General features: G+C 42.2%; 1 non-coding gene across 1 annotated transcript; it reads left to right on the forward strand.

Moving 5' to 3' along the window:
• The first annotated feature begins 12,219 nt into the window (after positions 1-12,219).
• On the forward strand, positions 12,220-12,326 carry LOC122648026. Its single transcript, XR_006331006.1, has one exon. It is a non-coding gene; the product is annotated as a small nucleolar RNA R71 (small nucleolar RNA).
• Positions 12,327-12,670: the final 344 nt, after the last annotated feature.

The raw sequence follows: 12,670 nt of genomic DNA on the forward strand, positions 1-12,670 counted from the left end.
TGGAACAGTAATTTCCAGACCGTATCAGCTTCTTCTGGTTCTAATTGTGCAATATCATCGTCGAGAAATATGTCTTCCAATGGTCTAGTTTCAAGGGTTAGATGTACTCATAAGTGATCGACGATTGCTCATCCTTTGATTGATTTTTGTGTCACATGTTTGACGTCAAACTCTAATAATAAGAGCAACCATCGTGTCAATCTTCCTATTAAGGCGGGTTTCTCGAGTAGGTACTTAATTGGATCCATCCTCGAGATCAAGAACACTTGGTGGGCTATCATGTAATGCCTCAGTCTCCTTGTGGCCCAAATTAGAGCCATATAGACTTTCTCTAGTGGTGTATATCTAGTTTCATAGTCCACAAATTTGTTGCTAAGATAGTATATGGCCTGTTTTGGCTTGCCTTCTTCTTGATGTTGTGCTAGCATTGCTCCCATAGCCATGTCTATTATGGATAGGTATAGTAATAAAGGTTTACCAGGTATCGGGGGTGCCAATACCAGTAGGTTGGCCAAGTATTCTTTGATTGTTTCGAACGCGGCCTGACATTGCTCATTCCATTCCTTTGATTCATTCTTCTTAAGTAGCTTGAAGATTGGTTCGCACACTATGGTTAACCGAGAAATGAACCGACTAATGTATTAGATTTCTCCAACAAATCCTCTAATTTCTTTTTCTATTTTGGGTGGTGGCATGTCCATAATTGCCTTAATCTTGGTGGGGCCGACCTTAATGCCCTTGTGGCTAACTATGAACCCTAATAATTTTTCAGTTGTGGTCCCAAATACACAATTCTGAGGGTGTAGCCTTAGCTTGTATGTCTTAATTCTTTTAAAGAATTTTCTTTAGGCTTCAACGTGTTTCTCATGTTCTTTTGACTTGACGATCATGTCGTTGACATAGACCTCGACCCCTGTGTGCATTAAGTTGTGTAAAATGGTAGTTGCCGCCCTTTGATAGGTTGCTCCGGCATTTTTAAGTCCAAAAGGCATTACCTTGTAACAATATGTTCCCCATTGAGTTATAAAGGATGTCTTTTGTATATCCTTGGGTGCCATCTTGATCTGGTTGTACCCTGAGAACCTGTCCATAAAAGATAGAAGGGAGTGCTTGGCGGTATTGTCTACAAGTATATCAATGTGAGGTAGGGGAAAATCATCCTTTGGAGTTTCTTTGTTCAGGTCCCTAAAGTCTATACACATTCGTACTTGTCCATCTTTCTTGGGCACGGGCACAATGTTGGCCAACCATTCAGGGTATTCCATCACTTTTGGAAATCCTGCTTCAAGTTGTTTAGTGACTTTCTCTTTAATCTTCAAGATTTATTCTGGTCTCATCTGACTGAGTTTTTGCTTTACTAGTTTCATTCCAGGGTATAAGAATAGACAGTGTGTGACAATGTTGGTGTCAATTCCAGGCATGTCATTGTATGACCAGGTAAACACTTCTATGAATTCTTTTAAAAGTTCAATCAGCGGTTGAACCTCTTGTTCATTCAAGGTTGAGCCGATTTTTATTTCTCTTGGCAATTCTGATGATCCTAAATTGAGGATTTTAAAGCTCTCAGGGATAAGTTGAGCTCTTTTTTCTTCATTTTATTGTATTATTTTTAGGAGATTAGGTGGAGGATCATTGAACATTTTGTTCTCATTAATGTGAGAAAGAAGAGGCACAATGTAACTGGAAGAATGTAATTCGTAGAAATCAAACTCAAGGTCTACATCGGACTCAAACATGGACTCAGAAGAACTAGAAGACGAAATAGACTAGGACTTGAACTCAAATCTGGAACTAGAAGAGCTGAAATGTAAACTAAGACTAGTACTAGAACTGTCGATGCCTTCATAGAATCAATACCCCAAAAACTGGGTCCAATTAGGTATGGCTCCTTCAGCTGAATAGATCATTGCTTGCGGATTTGGATTCTAATCTTCAGGGCCGTCTAGTGTAGTGATCACTCCCTCAAACAGGTTTTCAAGGTGGAAAGGAGCCGCTTCATCTTGCCAATCTTTGTTGGAGTCCACATGATCTTCTTGAAGGATCTCTAACCAGTCCATTTGATCTGTAAAAAAGATTTCAAGACCTGGCATTAGTTTTTGAGAGATTTCATCGTACCATGATTTATTAAATCCACAATAAGGGAGGGTATCACCTTCTTTGATGAAATATCCATTGAGAGTTGTGGGGGTAAGGTGTAGTGACACTAACCTCAGCTTTTGGGCTTTTTGACTTCTTTATCCTTTTGTACTTCTCAGGGTCCTCTTTGTGTAGCTTCTTCATGTATGCCTCATTTCTCTCTTGTTTCTCTTTCTGGACCCATTTGAAGAGGTCATCTTTGGTGGGGACATAACCAGACCATAATACTCTTTGTTATGAGAGGGCAGTATGAGTTCAGATATTCCTTAGTGCGACCTTCCAAGGCCCACACCTGGAAAATACCCCATTTTCTTGAGCATGTTTGGGACTACGTTGTAACTATTGAGGTGCGTGAAAGGAAGCTTCTTTCTCAGGGGTGATGCTGGGTATGTAGCACACACTGTGTCGAACTGAAATTCAGCTAGCTGAGAATTTGTTTCCTTGGTGGTCTCTATATTGGCTAGCATGCTTATTACCTTAGGATCGGCCAGGATGGTGACAGCCTTGTCATTGACTATGAACTTGAGCTTTTGATAGAGGAAGGATGGTAATGCCCTAGTTGTATGAAGCCATGGCCTTCCAAGGAGCATATTGAAAGATGAAGGGATGTCAATGACTTGGAACTCAACCTGGAACTTAATCGGACCCGTGGTGATTTCGGTGTTTAGGATTCCAATGACATTCCTTCTAGTATTGTCATAGGCTCTCACTCGTTGTATGGAGGGTTGTAGCTTGGCTGGGTCAATCCCTATGTGTTGGATGGTTCGTAGTGGGTAGACATTCAGGGCTGAGCCATTGTCACCTAAGATTTGAGGGATTCAACTCCCCCTGCAATCGATGGTTACATAGAGTGCCTTTGTATGATTTGGTCCTTTAAGTGGAAGATCCTTGTCTGAGAACATGATAGCTTTGACCGCATAGAGGGCTCCTACTATATTGGCTAGGTGAGCTGGTTCAGTTTCAATTGGCACATGTACGCTAGCCAATGCTTTTAGGACTGCCTCTTTATGGATTTGAGAACCGGTTAACAAACCCAAGATTGAGATGTTGGCTTGAGTTTTCTTAAGTTGTTTCAGAACCTCATTTTCTGGCTCAATTGTGGCATGATTTTGGTTCTGGTTCCTTGCCAACTCAGCTGGGTTGTCAACATTGAGTTGGGCTGGCTTGAAAATTTTTCCTCTCCTAGTGTTGGCATTGTTGCACTCTTCATCAGATGGGAAGTAGAGCTTGGAATCGAACTGGGCTAGAAGGTGATCGACATCTTAATCTGACTCATCCAATTCCTATGATGATCATGTTGATTTCGGGTTCATTGGTGGTCATAGTGAGTTCTTGAAGATTGTAACACATTTCCCATACTAGAGCCTTAGTGGTTCAGGTCTCTTTATCCAATTCTTTCAGGTGGTCAAAGATTTCATCTTCATGGCAAGGGAAAGGCAAACTAGTTTGTCGCCTTGAGCTCAAGTTTGGCCCTCCGGGCACATTTCTACGAATGTATGCATTGGACCCTTGGATTAGTTCATTGATGACATTAACTTGATCTTGGACACTATTCCAAAGGTCTGTGTGCCTGTCCCACATTCGTCAATATCACTCATTCTCCCTTTGAAGCATGTTTCACAGGGTCTCCACTTGTTCTTTCTGGGCTGCTATTATATTCTGGCTCATGAGGTTCAGATCTCTGTCTTGGTTCTGATGCTCTCTAAGAAAGCTTGCATGTGTTGTTGTTGATTGGCCATGTCCCTAGTCTGTCCTTTGATGAATTGGGCCAGGTTTTTGAGTTCTCGTGCTATCCCTGGTAAGGACCTTATGTCTTCGACCCATTCGTATTGCCAATATGCCCTTCGACTATGAGGTCCAAATGGGTGAGACCCTCTTGTAACATAAGCCCGGAGAGATGCATCAGCTTCTTTTATGATATGGTAAGTTTCCTCTAGGATGTTGTATAGTCTTTCATCTTATTCTTGATGACCATGCCCAAGTGCTATGATTGTATGTCTCAATTGTTGGACGGTTGTGGCAAGCTCGTCCCTTTCTTGGGTCTGATCAAGTGGCTGGTCATCTCCGAATAGACTGTTGGGCGAGTCATCAGGTGAGTCATAATATTGCTCATCAGTGGTTACATCGACAAAATAACCTTCTTGGTTCTCTTCCTCTTGTTGACCTTCAGGTATTGACTCGATGGGAATCTCTTCTTCTTGATGGGGATGCTCTTCACCAAAGTCTTGGGAATTTTCATCACTATCAACTCCTATGTTTATCATGAGGACATCATCGGACAGGGCTTCCGCTAGAACGAGGGCAGTTAGGGCTTGGACCAACTCTTCAGTCCATTCTGTAACAGGGAGATCTGGTTGACCCTCGACCGATGTGATCAAGGCTTGTAGATTAACGGGTCGATCCTCCTCCTCGAGGTTGTTAATGACTTAGAGTTCCCATCGTGTGGTGGAAGGGGGTTGGATTGAACATTGGGCTGGTTTGATTGGATCGAAAACTTCCCCTCATCAAGTAAATCTTGGACTGCATGCTTTAGCTAGTAGCACTCATCAGTTGAATGCCCATTTTGTTGATGGTACTCACAAAAGAGGTTGGGCTTGTATCATTTTGGTAATGGGTTCAATGAGCTAGTTGGCTGGATCTTAGTCAGGAGTCCTTTTTGGATCAACTTCTTAAGGACTAAGCTCAGAGGCATGCCCACATCTGTGAATTCTCTTCTCTGTCGGTTTGCTCCTACCCTTGGGGCATTGTTCTTAATCAGAAGTGGGGCCTCTATAATTGGTGCCACCATATTCACCTCAATGTTCTTATTTGGAAAGGTCTTTTTACCAGCCCTAGTTCATTGGTTATTCAATGTTTCGCCTTGCTTGGGGTTCCCTTGGATTAAGTCAGGAGGGTTCAAGGCATCTTCAACTTGTTGGCCTACTTCGAATAGGGCCTCAAAAGTGGTCAAGGGCTGAGCAAACAGGTGAGTCTTATAATACATTTAGAGACTTTTAATGATCATCTTGACTTGTTCTCTCTCCGTGGCCCGATCCCACAATAGTGCAGGCTTGGACCTGAACTTCATCAGGTACTGAGTAAACCCCTCATTTGCTTCTTGCTTAGTGGTTTCCAGATCTCAATGGGTCAATTCTTTCTTAGTGTTGTATGAGTATTGGTTCTTAAAGGCTTTTACCATGTCTTCCCTTGTGCGGGTTTAAGAAGAGTCTAAAGACATGAGCCATCTCAAGGCGGGTCCAGGCAGGGACATCTGAATGCTTAGCCCATCTGCTGTTTAGAGAAGTTCCAGTTGTTCATCTGGCCCACATATACGCTAAGGTGGGCTCGTGGATCACTGGTTCCATCAAATTTTTTGGATTTCCACTTGAAGCCCTCGGGTAAACGTGCTTTAGGGAAGAAACAATGTCCCTCAGAATCAATCATTTGGTCTTCCACCCCGTTCACATTCTTTATAGCATGTTCTACTTTCTTGATCTTTTGCTTCAAGAGCCGGGTTTCGAATGAGTCAATAGTAGGTTGCAGCCCAGACGAGATGAATTCTTCTTCTAGGATCGGATTAGGGTTTTGTGAAGAACCTCCAGGGATTCGTGTATGACTATGATCCAAGCGTGCTTGTGGCAGGGATGGAGTAGGGACACTTGTTGCCATCTTGGTCACTAGGCTCACTAAAAGTTTCATCTAGGTCTTTAATTCCTCAATATCTATATGGATGGCTTCATCACCCATTTTTGGTTCAAGAGAACTTGAAACGCGAACTAGCCTTCTTCCAACCCTAGTCCAACTAGTTATAGAATCGGTATCCTGTTGTCCTTAAGCAATGGTTCCTAAAAGATAGGGTCACGATTAGATCAAATGGGGAAATTGGAAGAACCTAGGCCTACGGTGAACCTCGTTCCCCTAGTATGTCACCCTAGGAAAAGTATGATATGTAATACGATGCGTATACAAGTTCACAACAAGCACACTAATCTCAAACAAGGGTTAGTAAGTGTAGGCGCTAAGTTGATCAAGTTCTAAGTTAGCCCACAAGTCAAGGGCCGTAAGTTATCGAACAGGGCCTAACACCAGATCAGATTTGATCAGGCTAGTTAAGCACAAGGTTAACAAAGTCTCAGTTAGATTCCCAAACGATATTATAGTTAGTGTGTCATGACCTAAGCGTTAGGCTCTAGATCCCTATATGATACATGCTGATTAGAGGTTAGTAGGACTAAAAAAGGGTTCTCTTAGCAAGGTCCTCCTATATACCTCTTCGATGATCAAGCGGTATGGCAGTGCAGGCCTCTTTGATATACCATACGGTATAGTGCTAAGAGTTGTAGTTTGACCAAGGATAAGCCGCGTGTCTACATACCGGGCCCAGGGTTACGCTACGAAGTGTAAATAATGGAGTTATAGCATGCGTTGTTGGATGACCAATGGTGTGTGATAGTGTATGCAAATATGATGCAAGTTAGTGCATAGAAGTTAGCATCCAAAGCATACAAGAAAAGAAAAGCATGTTACAATAGTGTAATATATATGCCAAGCACATCAATAGTCTGACCTATTTAACACAAGTAAAAGTAGTCCCCAGTGGAGTCGCCACTGTGAGGACAATAATATGGCAGGGGATCGCCAAGTGTCCTCCCCCTCATCCCTCTTTGGAGAGAAGAGATAGGTGAATTAAATGTACGGGAGTCGCCACCTAGAGGAGGGTCTAGGACCCAAAATGTAAATATAATGACTCTCATGTTATGTCATTTTGGGGATAAATGGTCCGTTCGTCTGGGTATGGGTCAAATTATGGTCCGAGGAAGGTATTGGGCACCCTAGTCCGCCTGGACTTGCCGGTATTTCTATTGTTAGGCACAATTAGGTAAGGTCATAACATGCTCAAAGATAATGAAAAATACAAGAAAACTGTAAGAAAGTAAAAATACAAAAGGGTGTAGAGAAACACATACCCGGAGCATCGGCTACAAGGTAAGGGTTAGTATACATGAAAGTAAAGAAAGGACTCGAGGATTTATGGGACCTAAGCATGATTGACTCTAATCTAAACAAGGGTAAGAGACGAATTTGAAAATAGTGATGGTAGTTCAATGTATACGCATGGAGCAACATGAAAATTGAAAATAAAGCAAGAAGACCTGTGTGCATGCGAAGAGGTTAATACAAATGCATGCATGAGGGAGTCTTAGATTACAAGGGATGGGGATCATGTAGATATGCATGCATGGAAATAAGATACAACATGAAAGTGATGAGAAAGCACAAAAGTACGTGTGATCACCATCTAGAACCTCCGGAGATACAAAATGAAATAAAAAAGTAAAAACCATGTAAATCAAGGAAAGCTCAAGAATGAAAGAGAACCTACCTGATAGAAGAAGATCAAAACGGAGGTGTGGAGGTTTCCCTTTTGTAACTTAGGAGATTCGTACATTGAGCAAGTATCGCCGCTTGTGGTGGCTTCTCTTGCCTCTTTGTATGCAAACATTTCGTTGTCAAGCCAAGATCACCAGCTTGGATATTTTTAGGCTTGGATCTTTGAAGGTAAGTGAGGGATTGCACTCAAGATGTGGGGGATTCAATAGGCTAAGTCCAAATGGAGGGCCAAAGGCTAGAGACTCAAAGCTCTTGAATGGGGGAGTTAAGTAATGGGTAATTGGATTAGGGACCTTTAAGTAAAGTTTATGTGAAGTGCATGCAACCCTCATTAATGTGAGAGGGGTGTATTTATAGATGTAGAGGGGTGTGTGCACTCCCAAATTCATGTAGGGATGTTAGGTGTGATCTGGAACGTCAAAAAGGGGGAGTCTTTGCATCGATGATGGGTGTGTAAAGTCAAGATAAGGACCAATAGGATGGGGGCAAGTGTTTAGTTGCCTTAGGAAGTGTTTCTTGGGGCCTAAAGGAGCCAAGAATGGGATCCAAGGTGCCAAAAATAGGCTTAGTCATAAAAAGAATCGAGATCGAAGCTAAACATGGTAAGTTTGGCCTTTTCGGATTTGTAGAGATTCAACATTGAAATTTCCTGAGTCAACATCGAAGTGGGGTATAGTCGACATCGAGTAACTGTCGATGAACAACATTCGACATCGAGGGTTGGTGTTTGGCTATAAAAAAATTGAATTCTAAGTGTCGAAGCAAGTTTGACAGTAGAGATGGTCTGCCTGACAGTGAGGGGGTATGGCTCGATGTCGATGGAAGGTGGGTTCGGGTGTCGACTCGGGGTCTTTGATTGTCGATGAAGATTCGAGTGTCGACAAGGATGGTTTGGGCTATTTGGGCCAGGGTTTGTGCTGGGCTAGGCTGGTTCTAAGGGGTCTGTGTCAGGGCTAGCCTTTCCAGGGATTCTTGGAAGGCTTAGAGGTCTCTGGTAAGGGAATGGATGATTGATAGATGGATTCGGGTAATACACACTGATGCTACATCCACAGATACACTCGCTTTAGGCCTTCGAGGGTACTCATCATCGTTATGGGAAACCTCCAGAGGGAAAGAAAAAATGAGGTGTCTATAATAAGTCTCCTCTAGGCTGATGTACAAGCTTTCATCTTACTCTTGATGATCTTGCCCAAGTGCTATAATGGCATATCTTAATTGTTGGACAGTTGAGGCAAGTTCATCCCTTTCTTGGGTTTGGTCAAGTGGCTAATTGTTTTTGAGCACGCTATCGGTTCAGCTATCAAGTTGTTCACTGTTTTGCTCATCAACATCTATGTCAACAAAGTTGTTGTGATCCTCTTCCTCTTGTGAATCCTCAGGTATGAGCTTGATGGAAATCTGCGCTTCTTGATTGGAAAGATCGCTGCTACAAAATTGAGCGTCTTCATCCTCATTAACCCCTATGTTTATCATGATGACATCATCAGGAAGTGCTTCTGCTAGAACCAGGGTAGTTAGGGTTTGGACCAATTCTTCAGTCCATTCTGTAATAGGGGGATCATATTATCCTCAATCGGTTTGATCAAGGCTTATAGATTAATGGGTCGATCCTCCTCCTTAAGGTTATTAATGGACTTAGAGTTTCCATCATGTGGCGGAAAGGGGTTGGTTTGAACATTGGGTTGACTTGAATGGGCCGCAGACTTTCCCTCATCAAGTAAATCTTGAACTGCATGCTTCAACTGGTAGTACTCATTGGTCGAATGCCCATTTTGTTGATGGAACTCACAATAGAGGTTGGGTATGTACCATTTTGGTAATGGATTTGGGAAGTTAGCCGGCTGGATCTTGGTTAAACATCAAGGGGTCCATAAAACACATAGAGGAATCTAACCATCAAATGAAGTAGCACTCATATTTTCAAACTCAATCCCCATCACTGGATACAAACCAACTACCGTCCTTAAAAAGGGATTTTTTATTATTTCGCATGCTAGGGAACCTAATTCCCTCTTTCTCTCGCTTTGCAATCAAAGAGACTTATGCACATAACCAAACTATTGCCATAATCAAAATTCATAAAATTCACCAATTAAGCCCAACACACCCCCCACACTTAATTCATGCAGTGTCCTCAATGCATGCAGAAAATAAAGAATAAGGACAAGGGAGGAGATGAGGGGCCTTACCAGATATAATTAACAAAGAGGATCATGAAGAGTCATGAGCTCTACAAAAAGTACTAGGGGTAGCAACAAAAACCTCAGTTCATGGCCGGTAAATGTAGAAAGAGGTTCAGAACTAGAAAATACTCGACCATTAATTTTAGTAAAGCGAGAAATAACATGGAGGTTAAGCACACATGAGTAATACCCAACAGTAAACTCTGTCCACATGAGACAGTGGCAAATGAAAGCATTCAAACTCAGGCCATATATCCGTCCATATTTTCTCCCAAGGTTAATACAGAATGCATGTCATTATCGCAAAAACCAACCAAGAATGGATCACAGTAAGCATAAAAAGGATTATGAATAACCTCATCAAAATAATCATAAAAAATGGGAGGTTTACTCAAATCAATCCTAGTAATAAAACAATTCGCCCTTTGCATAACTTGGTTTTCCAAATCAGGATCACGCTAATATGCTTGGGGAGCATCATGACTAACATTGTCCTCTTCAATAAAATCATCAAACCGAGGAGGTTTGAACCAATCAACATACGAGACAATAATGGGGGAATCAAATATGAAGGGTTGAGGAATGGAGGTGGATAGGGGTTCAAGGGGCTCCAATGGTGGTCTGATGCTCCAGACCTCAGATAAGGTGATATCATCAACACCTTCTAATTCCTCCGTACAGCCCTGAAATCCCGAATCAAAACTAAAAAAGAGAGTCTCATCATCTAGGAATTCCTGAAGCACATGTACCTCATCATCCATATCAGGCTGCCTGCCCAACCTGAACATATTAAAATCCACAGAGGTATTGCCAAAAGATAATTTCATGAGACCATTGCTGCAATTGATTAAAGCATTACTGGTAGCTAGGAATGACCTACCCAAGATGATAGGGATTTGGTCCTTAAGTTGGCAGTAGGTTGGATATCTAAAATAATAAAATCCACAGGAAAAATAAATTTCCCAACCTTCAATAGAACATCAATCATCCCCTTAGGAACTTTAATCGACCTATCTATAAGTTGGAAAGTAATTTTGGTCGGTTTCAGCTCTCCCAATCCCAATTGTTGGTAGACATGAAAGGGTAAGAGGTTCACACTTGCACCAAGGTCCAATAAGGCATGATCAATAGTGGTGTTGCCTATAGTGCAAGAGATGGTGGGGCTTTTAGGGTCCTTATACTTGGCTACTATTGGCTGTGCGATGAGAGAATTAATATTAGCAGTCAAGAATGCCTTTTTGGGCACATTAATGGTCCATTTTTGGGTGCATAAGTCTTTGAGGACTTTAGCATAAGCGGGGACCTGGGCTATAGCATCCAATAGAGAAATGTTCACCTGAACCTGTTAAAAACATTCAAAAATTTTTTCACAGAAGGAGACTTCTTGCTAACCAACCTATTTGGGAAAGGGGCAGGTGGGGTATAAACTCTTTCAGGGGTGGTCTTTTTAACTTTCTCAATAGAATCATCTTTGATTTCATCAACCAAATCATTTGGAATATCTTCAGGTTCATCAAACGAACCAAGACCAGTAGGCACTACAACGGCCTCTTCAGAAGGGGGAGAATCAACAGGAGTAATAGATGGTAGAGATTTAGGTGTACTAACCTGTTGATACTCACGGCCACTCCATAAAACATATATTGCATTTACCTGGCTAGAGGGCCCTTGATGCTGTTGGCCTTGTACAACATTGAGTGGAGGAGCTTGGGTACCTTGCTGAATACGAACCTGATGCCTAGGATTTGGCTCAGCAAGATTGTGATAATCTGAGTGAGCTATCTCTTTATATTATTTTGGTTTGTCATGAGAAGAGCTATCTTTTTGTCCATCTCATTCAGTCATGTTGCCTCTCCTATATTGGTAAACCCTGGGGGTTGCTGATAAGGTGCAAGGAGAGGAGGCCTAGCAGAATTAATAGAAGGTCCTAGATGAGGACGAGGGGGGATGGGGTAAGGAGACATACCTTGGCTTTGTGGTGCAAAGTTGGGCCTTTGGAGACCAAGCTGGCCTTGATGGTTAAAGTTTACTGGGCCTGCTTGGTTCCCTTGATTCTAGGAGAAATTAGGGTGATCTCTCTATCCTGGATTGTAAGTATTGCTATATGGGTTATTTTGGTAGAGAGCACTTACATTCTCAGTGTTAGAATTTCCCACAAAGGTGTTGGGGCATTCCTCCAAAAGATGTTCAGGGGTTTGGCACCAACTGCATATTGACACATGATTGACCTGGTTGACTTGGTTAACTGATATAGGCTCTTTAAGAACTATGGACTCCAACCTTTTTATGAGGCTGTCAAGTTTGGCCTCCTTGGCTGGCATACCCTCAATGAGATATCCCTTAGCGGTCCTTTCAGCCTCTTGGGAAGATTCCCACTCCCTAGTCTTATCAGCCAAGTTGGTTAAAAATGTCCATGCATCATTTTCCTCAGAAAAAAAAGTAAAGCATGCAGGACACATGGACTCTACAAGTTTCTTGGTTTGAAACTCAACACCCTCAAATAATTTGGCATAGCTGCCACAAGTCAAAACCATGGTGAGGGCATTCTAAGAGGAGGTCCTTGAATCTTTCCATGAATTTAGAAAAGGACTCTTGCGGTTTCTGCCTAAACTAGAGTATGTCACTCTTGAGTTTATTGGTCTTGTAAAAACAAAAGAATTTTCTCAAGACGACAATGGTGAACTCATCCCATGTATTAATGGAATTTGTTGGTAGTCCAAAGAGCCACTTCTTGGCCTGGTCTTTCAGGGCAAAGGGTATAAACCTAAGCTTAACTGCATCATCAGTCAAATTCTGGACCTTAATTAGAACACAGACCTCCTCAAATTCCCTAAGGAAGAGATATGCATCTTCATTGGCCATCCCATGGAAGTGGGGTAGCATGCTAATGAAGTTGGTCTTGAGTTCATAATTGTTTCCTGTAACAGGTGGTAAGTTGATGCAAGAAGGCTGTGCAACCCTAGTAGGGTAGAACCTAT

This window comes from Telopea speciosissima, unplaced genomic scaffold, assembly GCF_018873765.1.
Source record: "Telopea speciosissima isolate NSW1024214 ecotype Mountain lineage unplaced genomic scaffold, Tspe_v1 Tspe_v1.0367, whole genome shotgun sequence".
In the NCBI taxonomy this organism is placed as follows: Eukaryota; Viridiplantae; Streptophyta; class Magnoliopsida; order Proteales; family Proteaceae; genus Telopea; species Telopea speciosissima.